Below are 12,418 nucleotides of genomic sequence, written 5' to 3'. Positions count from 1 at the left end.
AAGGTGAGAAGGGAGAACGGTTTGTGCACACAGTTCAGATCTCTGTGCCTAGCTTTGGAGAGGAGGTGGGCCAAGACGGGAGGGCCTTGATGTGGGCGGGGGGATGTCATCTGGTTTTGGGAAGGGAGCCCAGATTCTGAGTTAGGAGCTCAGCAACTTACTCTGAAAACTGAGAGCATTATTTAAAGACTTCATCCAGTTTGTGCTCGAGAATCGAAAGTTAAAAAGAAAAACGTCTACAAACACAAGGTGTTGTTGTTAAGCAAAAGTATTTTGTTTTTGATTAGTTTACACCTTTACAACTCTGTTAAATATACACTTCATTTAAATAATTATAAGTATGTAAGTGAAGCAAAGAAGACCATAGTTGTTCAGTTTCTAGAATTTGGCTAATAAGTACTCAGCAATTCTTATTTCTAAGGCTCTATAGCTGCAAGGGATGCAGAGTAAGGCATTAAGCCTGCCTTTAAGGAGCTACAACCCCTCAGAAGAATACAAGAGGTGCACAAGCACAAGCCAGATTCACACAAGTGTCATGAAACTGGTCCAGAGCATGACGGGGATTTGGGGGAGGAAGAGACCACATCTAGCCAGAGGGCAGGAAGGGGCAGTGCAGAGGAAAGACGCCCTGAGAGAAGCAGCCTTATTAGGCAGGGTTTGGAGAAAGGGCCCAAGTTCAATAGGCAGAAGTGGGGTAGTAAGTCGCCTACAAGGCAGAGAATGAGGAATAGCACAGTAACTTTGTTCCTAGAGACTTTTTAAAGGATTTCTGAGGGTTACTGGTCTGCAGGAACAAAGAAGTCATTAAAGAACCATATACTGTAAAAGGCAATTCAGTCCATTCTAGACAAGGGTACTGCTACAGATAGATTTATATACACAATGACTTAGGGCTAATTAAGACAAAGACTGTGGTAAAGAGGGGAAGGGAGAGGAGAGTAAAAGAAGACAGGGATGTAAGACGAGGAGGAAGGAAGATCTCATCAGACCTAGGAACAGGTTTTCACAGAGTGCCCGTGCTCCCTTGTGTCTTAGGATATCATCTCTGGAGACTTATGAAGCTAGTTTCATAGTTGTGCATACAATAAAGTTATCAGTTCTTGAGATTTGCCTCAAGCCCTCGTGAAATTCAGCTGAAGGGTATTTTAGAGGCTCAGTACATTGGTCTAAATTATCAATCTGAAATTCTGCAATAGAACAGTAAACTGTTTTCTTCCTACTGTTTTGTAGCTAATTATTTTTTGTGAAAAACATGCATGAACCCAGAAATAGAATAAATCATTCTGAGTGGGAGAATTTCTTTTACTCTAACCAAAAACAAGTTATAAAAGTAACACTTCGGTCTCTGCTTAGGTTTTTTCTAATGAATATTGCTTTTAGAATAATAAAAAAACCAAAAGGTTATTCAGAATAAATGATTCTCATAGTTGTGGGGAAGTTCAATGGAAAGGAAATAAAGAATGGAATGTTATAAGAATCTTAAACATAAGTAAAAAATAACTGAACAAATTTTTTTCCAAATGAGAAAATGCCATCCATGTGTTTGTTCTTTTCTCCTCGAGTGAACAAAAGAAAGAAAAATGAGGCTGTGATCTCAGGTGGACGGGCCAGCACCATCTGTCCCCGGCTGACCTGAAACCAGAAGATTTTGTACAGATGTTTTCCCTCAAGAAAACCAGTTTGTTGGCAGTACCTAGGGAAACAGTAAGCTGCCCTTACCCCCAAAAAGGGGAGGAAGAAAGGTGCCCTCTAAAAGTTACAGGAAGAAACTCGACACACAGTAATGAGCCGTGTGTGGGAGTGAAACCAGGAGAGTCTTCACATGTCCCAGAACTCCAGGACAGCCCCTCAGCTGAGACAGAGAGGAGACCCACCTCTCCCCACAGAGGTGTGGGCTTCTCCAGGGGCCTAGCCCCCAGCAAAGCCTTATATGTGGTTGTTTAGTTGCCAAAATAGTTTTAACTTCCCCATGCCCCTGAATGGCGTTATAAAATATTGGTTTGCATTTCAGTAAACGTGTATTCAGCATCAGGCACTCTCCAGGCACGTCTGCCCCTTAATCCGTTGAAGTCTTACAACGCTCGATGCCAGGGGCACATTATCCTCATTTTATGGGAGGAAACAGGCTTAAGTGACCTGCTCCAAAGAGCGAGTTCCTAGGGGCAAAGTCAGCATTTGAATCCAAATCGGCTTCTAAGTCTACACTTACTCCACCTGCTCTGCATATAAGTGAAAAGACTTCAGAGCAGGCCAGTGCTGCTTGCATTAGTAGGGGACACGCTTCCTAGCATCCATCATTTTTAGGTACTAAGGATGTGACAGATAACAAAGAATGAGGCTTTGTAGTGAATTCCAAGAGAAAGGCCACACGGGGCAGAGGCCCCTGGTGGGCTCCAGAACGCCTCAGTGGGAGGGGAGTCTGTTCGCTCACTCTCCTTTTCTTGGAGAGCCCCCACACTCCCCGTTTCAAAGCTGCCCACCTTGTTCCAAGTGGTTTGGATGGGGCTGGCTGCCCAGGGCTCCCACCTCAGGGTGGCCAGAGTTGCCAAGGGACTTTGCTGGAGCAATTGGTGCAGAGGCTCTCTTGTTCGGGGAGTGCAGTTTGCAGGTCCCTTAGAGCCAACTGTCGCATCGCATCGCACAGAGAGCACTCTATGGGGGCTCCACAAGCAAGGGAGGGAGGGCCCTGAACCCTCACTGCAAAGGAGGGAGGGAGGGCCTGGCACTCTCATTTCAAAGGAGGGAGGGAGGGAGGGCCTGGCACCCTCACTTCAAAGGAGGAAGGGAGGGAGGGAGGGAGAGAGGGAGGGAGGGCCTGGCACTCTCATTTCAGAGGGAGGGAGGGAGGGCCTGGCACCCTCATTTCAAAGGAGGGAGGGAGGGAGGCCCTGGCACCCTCACTTCAAAGGAGGAAGGGAGGGAGGGAGGGAGGGCCTGGCACCCTCATTTCAAAGGAGGGAGGGAGGGAGGGCGCCTGGCACCCTCACTTCAAAGGAGGGAGGGAGGGAGGGAGGGCCTGGCACTCTCATTTCAAAGGAGGGAGGGAGGGAGGGAGGGAGGGCCTGGCACTCTCATTTCAAAGGAGGGAGGGAGGGAGGGCCTGGCACCCTCATTTCAAAGGAGGGAGGGAGGGAGGGCCTGGCACCTTCATTTCAAAGGAGGAAGGGAGGGAGGCCCTGGCACCCTCACTTCAAAGGAGGAAGGGAGGGAGGGAGGGAGGGAGGGCCTGACATCTCATTTCAAAGGAGGAGGGGATGGAGGGCCCTGGCACCCTCATTTGAGACACTGGGTCCAAGGGTTCCTAGAAGTGTCCACCCCCCCAGCCCCCTCTCGCATTCTCAGGTGAGTCAGCACCTTCCTTTCCTTCCTCTACAAAGTGGCACTTACCTGGTGAGTTAATCTCGGCTCAGGGGGAGGTCCTCAATCTCGAAGATTCAGATTCACTTCGGTCAGAGCCTCCCTAACAACAATACCTGGCTGATAGGAATCAGAACTTTCCTTATGATTCAACTCTTAATAACTTAAATGCTTAATTTACTGTAAGAGAGAAAACTCTCAAAGCATCAAAGATTTAAATAGACCTCACCAGCCTGTTTTCTCCCTGTAGACCCTGGGAATGAGATTATCAGCAGGCTGCCTGGTGAGCATGCCCAGTACTCTGGTCTGCCACATCTGTAGTCTTTAACCCTTGACTGGGCTCACCTGTCTCCCCAACAGTTCCCTAGCCTGAGTCCAGAACGGTAAACGTCTTGAGGGCTGGGATGGTGTCTGACTCAGGGTCGCACTCCCCCAAGCCTAACACAGAGCGGGCACACAGTGACACTCTGAATGTCTAAACAGATTTCTGCTGCAGTCACTCACCACTTCTAAGAGGGATAAACCGCAAACCACCTACTTGCCAAATGGAAATTTCCCCGCAGTGGTAAACACGACTTTAACGTTAGCCAAATTACTTCCCAGCAGCTAAACAAACTCGTGACCCCGCTGTCCACTGAAGAGACTGGTACAGACTGCCAAGCCCTAGGTGCTTCCCTCTATCATCCTCTAGGACGACGGTGCCATTGCCTCCTTCCTGAGGAGCTCTGCTTCCCAGATCCTGTCTGCTCCCTACGGGTCCTGATGCCTCGCGTAAGCCATGGCACACGGGCCACAGGCACTTCATACATTAACATGCTGCTGTTGAACAGATGAATTCCCTGGAACCAATAGGTGACAGAGGCTTCTACGGGTTCAGTACTTGCAAGGTTCATGTTATGATGGCTTCTAAATTGCCTAGCATGGCTGCTTCAAGGCTTGCTTTCCATTTTGTTTTAAGAGCATCAACTTCTCTTTTAACTTGAGAAGGGTAGAGGATGGGGTTTCACTTTCGGATTCTTTTCTTGGACATGTCACTTAAATCCTGATACTTACCTTCCCTATTTGAAAATATAGCAACAATAACAATACTAATACTTGATTCATGCACAATACTTTACAGTTTACAACATACATTATTTTCATTTGACCCTCTCAGATCAGTGACTGATTATTGGTGATCATGAGAGTAACTCACCCAAAGTCACACAGCAGGCATGTGGCCAGGATAATTCTAGTTTTCCCAACTTCTAGTCCAGCCCGCTTCCTACCCGCTTGCCCTGCCTCTTCCCGTACGCCCTGATAGCAATCACTGCTGGGTTTGGAAATACCGTGTTGATGTATTTCATCAAGCCCAGCACTGGATGAGGCTACAGTTAATCTGTTGTGATCTATGACTGTTGAGTTCCTGCTGTGTGGAAATCACTAGGCCAGGAGCTCTGGGAGACACAAAGAGAAGCTGGCTGAGGTGGGGACTTGCATTCCTGGACGCCGCTCTCATGCCCTTTGTCCGCTGAGGTGTAATTTCAAATTGACTCTCTTTGGTGTACAGTTTGATGAGTCTTGATAAACACGTGCTGTTGTGTAACTGCCATCACAGAGGAGATGTCAAATAGTTTCATCACCTCAAAAAATTCCCTATGCTCCTTTATAGTCAGCCCCAGCTGGGCCTCTATCGTTTTGCCTTTTCCAAAATATCACGCAAGTGGAGTCACAGAGCAGACGGCCGCCTGAGCCAGGCTTCTTTCACTCAGCATGTCACGGCATTACCAGTAGTCTGTCCCTTTTTATTACTGGGCAGGAGTCCATTATGGGGATGTACTCTAGTCTGTTAATCATTCTGATCAATTAAGGATGTTTAGATTGTTTCCAGCTTTTGGCGACTATGAATAAAGTCACCCTAAACATTCACGAACAGGGTTTTGTGTGAATAAATACATAGGAATGAGAATGCTGGATCCACAGTGCATTCCTATGTCCTCAACACTTTCCTGCCCTTTTTAGGACTGATGTGATCATGTGTTAGTCTCATCTCAGTCAATGGGTTGTAAGCAGAGAGCCCTCAGTGGGCAACATGGTTTCCAGCAACATGAAGTACACCTGGGAAGTCCCAAAACAGGGTGTGCTCTCTGCCAGGACTGCTCTGGCTTCCACCCCCTCCTGCCTCGTTCCTCATCCCACAGGTAACGTCTGGCTTCTCTGCCTATTCGATCGCTCCTCATTACAAGGATCGGCTCAAGTTCCACTTCCTCCGTGGAGTTCCTTCTGGCCCCCTCACACCACAGAGCTTTCCCTCTCTTTCCATACCACTTTGCATTGTCTCCTACCACAACATCCAGCCTGGGACATCTGTAGATTGGCCTCTGACTTTTTCTGTGTTACACCCAGTGGGGACTGTAGGTAGAGGACAATGACCCCCGTTTTGCAGATGTGGAAATGGGGCCCAGAGAAGCTAAGTGACTAAGAATGAGGTAACATTTTCTGATCACGCACCACCGTCTGCCATAAGGTCTCCATCAGCATTTTATTGTCCCCTCCTCTTCAGATGAGAAAGTTGAGGCTCAGAGAGGAGAAATTACTTGTCCAAGTCATACAGCTAGGAACTGGGACCTGGTTTCATCTGTCTTCAAACTCCCATCTGTGTGTGGTACAAGTCTGGGCTCGGAGCACCACACGGCCCAGTGTCACAGCACAGTGGTCCTGGAACTGGAGGGCCTGGCCCCCACGCCCTGCAGGCAGCTCAGCCAGGATCTGGGCTAGCTCCTGACCTGAGCTCTCCCCGCCTTCCAGGTCAGAGAGCGTACAAAGGCTGACCGATGTTCTGGGCAAGGGCCCGGGGGTGCCCACCCAGCTGTGGTGTGGCAGGCACGACCTTCCCTCTCCCACGTGCCCAGGGGCGGGGCTGCCAGGGGAGCAGAGCAGCAACCCGGAAGCCTCAGCGTTTCATCGTGCGGGAGCTCCCAGGACAGGGGTGCCTGCTGGAAACAGGAAGACAAGCGGATGCTCTGGCTGACTCTCAACTGTCATTTTCGGAGGTGCAGGCCTTCGGTTTCCACCGTCGCATTGCTGTTGTTTCACCTGCAATTCTTTTCGAAGATCCGCAGCTCTCCAGCTAGAGTGAGAATTGCTATTTCCCCACAAAATCGCCCTGACTCCACGGAGGCCTGAGGCCCTTGTTAGGCCAATAGGAAGAGCTGTATAGGTTTCCACTATCCGTGAAAGTCTTCTCAGCAGGTAGAGTGGGCCCTAAAGTCAGGAGAATGTAGGCACTGAATACACGCTGGTGAAAGTAAGCCGCCAGCAAGGTATTCAGTGTGAGACAGAAGTACTACAAGTCAAACTGCTCTTTGAACTGTGGGAGGAAAAGTGTCAAAATAATAATAATTACTATTTATTGAGGATTTACTATATGTCAGGCACTATACAGAGCTCTTTACACAGTTTCTCAATTAATTCTCATAAAAGTATTTGTTTTATGGATGAAGAAACTGACACTCACAGAGCTTCAGTAACACACAGGCAGTAAGCGGTGCAATCGACATTCAAACCAGGCCTCGGGCGCCAAGCCCATAGAGTTAGCCGAGCGCTGCGTGCCCAGCTGAGCTTCCACACCACAGCACCAGAGGGCGAGGCAGGGGGAGTGAACAGTCTCTCAAAAGTGCCCCCGCACTTTGTGAAGCAACGCGGTCTGGCTGGAAAGGACAGTACTGACTGTGGCATGTGCTGATGGTCCAGATCTCAGTTTTGACCAGGCCTGCACCTTCCCTTTTGACCTTGGGGAATTCACCCAAACCTCTTTTACCTCCACTACATATTTGTCCGTTTCATTTATCAGGTGAGAACATAGGATGGCCTGAAGAACATATCTAAATTATAAAATGAGATCCTCATAGATCTCTGAGAAAACCTTTAAGGTGAGAAATTTGTGAAGGAGCAGTAATAATTATTAGTGGAGATCTGCTGTGGAAGTCTTTTTTTTAATTTAATTTAATTTTTTTTTGAGGAAGATTAGCCCTGAGCTAACATCCACTGCCAATCCTCCTCTTTTTGCTGAGGAAGACTGGCCCTGACGTAACACCCGTGCCCATCTTCCTCTGCTTTATATGTGGGACGCCTGCCACAGCATAGCTTGCCAAGCAGCAAGTAGGTCCACACCCAGGATCTGAACCAGTGAACCCTGGGCTGCTGAAGTAGAACGTGCGAACTTAACCAGCGCCACGGGGCCAGCCCCTGTGGACATCTTTTAAGAAAAAAAAAGAATTCAGATAAGAAACTGGAAGGAGAAGGAAAAAGCAAAATGCAAAAGATCATCTGTTTGTACCCAACATATTACTTTTCTAGCAAATGCTTTTACCCTGGGACTTCCCAGCCCTCTGGAGAAGAAGTAGAGACAGTGGACAGGACCCGCCTCAAATGACAACGACTGTTGTCTGTGTACAGCAAAAGAGCAGCAGACAGGCCACACAGTGAATGTGCTGCTGTCTCAGGGTAGGAGGGCCCAGTGGGAGGTGGGCAGAATTATTGGAACGGATGATTTCCAAAGTCACTCGCAGTATGGAGAAAATCCTCTCCTTTACCCACTGAGCCCTCACTATGTCCCTTCTCTTCCTGGGCTTTCCCCTTGCTGGCCACCCCCAGGCAGAGGTGGAAGGCACCAGGAGCCTTTGGAGACCACCAAACAGGTTCAAATCCTGAGTTTTCCAGTTACTAACTATGTGATCCAGCAACTTAGCCAACGTCTCTGAGCCCCAGTTTCCTCATGTGAAAAATGGAGATGATAATAACTGGGTGCCTGGTAAAAGGCATACATAAAAAACCCTGCATAATTTCATATTTAAGGAAAAAAGATGAAAGCTTTCTCCCTAATATCAAAAACAAGACAAGGATATCTGCTCTTGCCATATCTACTCAACATTGTGCTGGAGGTTCCAGCCAGGGCAATAAGACAAAAAAAAGAAAGAAAAGGAATTCATATTGGAAAGAAAGAAGTAAACTATCCCTGCTTCAAATGACACAATCGCATATATAGAAAATTGTAAGGGATGCACACACAACACAGACCAACTGTCTGAGCTAATAAACTAGTCCAGAAAAGTTGCAGGATACGAGGTCAATATACAGAATTGGTTGTATTTCTATACACTAGCAATGAACAATCCAAAAATGAAATTAAGAAAATTCCACTTACAATAGCATCAAAAAGAATAAAATGCTTATTAATAAGTTTAGCAAAAGAAGTACAAGACTTGGACACTGAAAACTATAAAACATTGCTGAAAGACATTTTAAAAGACTTAAATAATGGAAAGACATACATACACATGAATTAGAAGACAATATGATTAAGATAGCAATACTTCCCAAATTAATGTCCCTATCAAAATCTCAGCTGTCTTTTTTGCAGAAATTGACAACTTAATCCTAAAATTTGTATGGAAATGCAAGAACAGCCAAATCAATCTTGAAAAAGAAGAACCAAGTTGGAGGACTCGTACTTCCTCATTTCAAAACATACTATATAATCAAGATTACTGCATAATCAAGATGAGGTGGTACTGGCATAATGACAGACATCTACATCAGTGGAATAGAACTGAGAGTCCAGAAAGAAACCCATACGTCTATAGTCAATTCATTTTCAACCAAAGTGACCATACAGTTAAATGGGGAGCGAATAGTCTTTTTAACAAATGTGCTGGGACAACTGGATATCCACATGCAAAAGAATGAAGTTGCATTCCTACTTCATGCCACATACAAAAATTAAGTCAAAATAGACCAAAGATTTAAATGTAAGAGCCAAAACTATAAAACTCTTAGAAGAAAACATAGGGCTGAATGCTCATGACCTTGGATTAGGCAATGGTTTCTTTTTTTTTTTTAAAGATTGGCACCTGAGCTAACAACTGTTGCCAATCTTCTTCTTTATTTTTTTTCCTTACTTTTTCTTCCCCAACCCCCAAGTACATAGTTGTATATTTTTAGTTGTGGGTCCTTCTAGTTGTGGCATGTGTGATGCTGCCTCAACGTGGCCTGATGAGCGGTGCCATGTCTGCGCCCAGGATCCGACTTGGCGAAACTCTGGGCCACAGAAGATGGAGCACATGAACTTAACCACTTGGCCACGGGGTTGGCCCCTGGCAATGGTTTCTTAGATAAGACACTTAAAGCACAAACAACAAAAGAAAAAGTAAGGAAGTTGTAGTTCATCAAAATTAAACACTTTTGTGCTTCAAAGGACATTATCAAGAAAGTGAAATGACAACCTAGACTTCCAGTTTCCAGTTTGGCATGTAAGGACCTTGGAAGTCATCATTCTCATACTAACAACAAGAAAAAGGCTTAACAAACTAAAAAACAACAATTTTCTTAGATCCAGCAGAGAACTGAGGTCACAGGGCACAGCGCTGCCCCGTAAATGGTGAGAACGACAGGGGGAGACAGAAAATCACAGCTTAGCAGAGAGGAAGCCGAGAGCAGAACCTCTGTGGAGCCGGTCCCGGGGGGGGGAGACGCGAACCGCGAGCGATGAGCTGCTGGAGGCTCAGCGTGCAGGCCTGAGAGTCAGAAACACCAGGGCTCCAGCCTTGAGGAAGCCCTCACACGCGGCTGAGTTACCCCCAGGAGCTCTACCAGGTTCTCACGACGCAGATCGGAGAACAATGGGCCCATGCTTCCGGGAGGGACCACGCTGTTCTTCTTCACAAGGACTTCACAAGGACCGCTTTCAGGAAAAACTGTTTCACCAAAGCCTGACTGACTGAGGTTTCACTAGGGCCTAACTGACCTGGGGAAAGGTAAATACCCAGCTACAGCCCGCTCTAGCCTTCCTGTCCTACCTAAGGGGGGGCAATCTGAGAAGCACTTGAGAAGGTCACAGCGCAGGGCATAGGCTCACCAAGAGACTGAGACCTAATCACAAGATTAGAGAATGTTTCCCCTTCTCCGATATCTTACCAGCACCTCAGTAGGGCTCCTGTGGATAAGGGGAAACAAAAAAAACCCAAGAAAATGAGAGGACATTTAGCCTCTGACACTTACAGCTACAACAAATAGTAAACACAGCCTAACTCCTAGCCAGATAAACAGGAAGCCTTGCACTAGCAGCCTGTTTACCCCAGTGCCTTTTACCCAGTGCATCACGTCAGGCTGCCAACAAAAAATTACAAGGCATCCTAAAAGACAAAAAACGCTTTGATGAGAGAGCAAGCATGAGAACCAGACTCAGATACAGCAGAGATGTGGGTGTTATCAGACTACAAATTTAAGATAACTATGTCTAATATGTTAAGGGCTGTCACAGAAAAAGTAGACAACATGAAAGAACAGACGGGAAGTGAAATCAGAGAGATGGAGATTCTAAGAAAGAACTGGAAGGAAATGCTAGAAATAAAAAGCACTGTAAAGAAGTGAAGAACGCCTTTGATCATCTTATCAATAGACTGGACACGCCCAAGAAAGAATCAGTGAGCTTGAATAAACGTCAATAGAAGCTTCTAAAATTGAAACACAAAGAGAAATAAGAATGAAGAAGACAGAACAGAATATCCAAGAACTATAAGACAATTTTTAAAGGTATAACATATGCATAATGGAATACAGGAAAAAGAAGAAATGAACAAAGAAATTTTCCAAGCAATGACTGAGAATTTTCCAAAATTAGTGACAGACACCAAACTACTCATTCAGAAGCTAAGATGATGCCAAGCAGGATAAATACCAAAGACATCTATGCCTAGACATATCATATCCAAACTGCAGAAAATTGAAGACAGAGAGGAAATCTTGAAAGAAACCTGAGGAAAAACACACTTTACCTATCAAGGATAAGAACTACATCGGACTTCTCTTCAGAAACCATGCAAGCAAGAAGAGAGTGGTGTGAAATATTTAAGGCGTTGAGGTGGGTGGGAACCACTAACCTAGAATTCTGTATCCAGAATATTATTCTTGAAAAGTGAAAGAGAAACACACTTTCTCAGACAAATAAAAATGAGGGAATTTGGGCCTGCCCTGTGACATAGTGGTTACGTTTGGTGTGCTCCTCTTCAGTGGCCCAGGGTTCACGGGTCTGGATCCTAGCTGCAGACCTAGCACCACTGAGCAGCCATGCTGTGGCAGAGACCAACATACAAAATAGAGGAAGATTAGTACAGATGTTAGTTCAGGGCTAATCTTCCTCAAGCAAGAAAGGAGGAAGATTGGCAACAGTTTTCTAGGCTCTCTATTCCATTCCATTGGTGTATTTTTCTGTTCCTGTGCCTACAGCACTCTTCTTGTAAATCATCTTTAATCTTTTTGTTTCTTTACTCTTTGATATTTATTTTACAATTAGTTTGTAAATTTCCATGAAAAGCCTGGATAAGAGTTTGATTTAAAATAGATTTAATATTTTACTTAAAATATTAATATTTAATATTAATATAGGCAGAATTAATATCTCTTGGCAGATAATCCTTAAGCATTTCATTTTTTATGCTATTGTAAATAGTATTTTTGTTTCAATTTCCAATCGTTTGCTGCTAGTTTATAAAAATGTAACTGATTTATGTATGTTGATATTATATCCTGCAACCATGCTAAACTCACTCACTAGTCCTAGGAGCTTTTTCTGCAGATTCAATGAGATTTTTTACATAGATAATCATGTCTTCTGCAAATAAAGATGGTTTTATTCCTTCCTTTCCAATCTGTATGACTTTTACTATTTTTTTTATTACCTTATTACACTGGCTAGAGCCCCCAGTACAATGTCAAATAAAAGAGACATGGACATATTTGCAGTCCCTGATCTTAGCAAGAAAGCATTCAATCTTTTGACATTAAGTATGATGTTAGTAAGTTTTTTGTAGATGCCCTACATCAGTTTGAGAAAGTTTTCATCTACTCCTGGTCTCCTGAGAATTTTTATCATGAAAGAATGTTGGATTTTGTCAAATGCTTTCTTTCTATCTATTGAGATGATCATATGGTTTTTCAATATGGTGAATGACACTGATTGATTTTCAAATGTTAAACCAACTTTGCAATCTTGGGATAAAATCCACTTAGTCATGATGTAACA

This window comes from Equus przewalskii, chromosome 17, assembly GCF_037783145.1.
Source record: "Equus przewalskii isolate Varuska chromosome 17, EquPr2, whole genome shotgun sequence".
In the NCBI taxonomy this organism is placed as follows: Eukaryota; Metazoa; Chordata; class Mammalia; order Perissodactyla; family Equidae; genus Equus; species Equus przewalskii.
Note: the sequence above shows the minus strand (reverse complement) of the source record.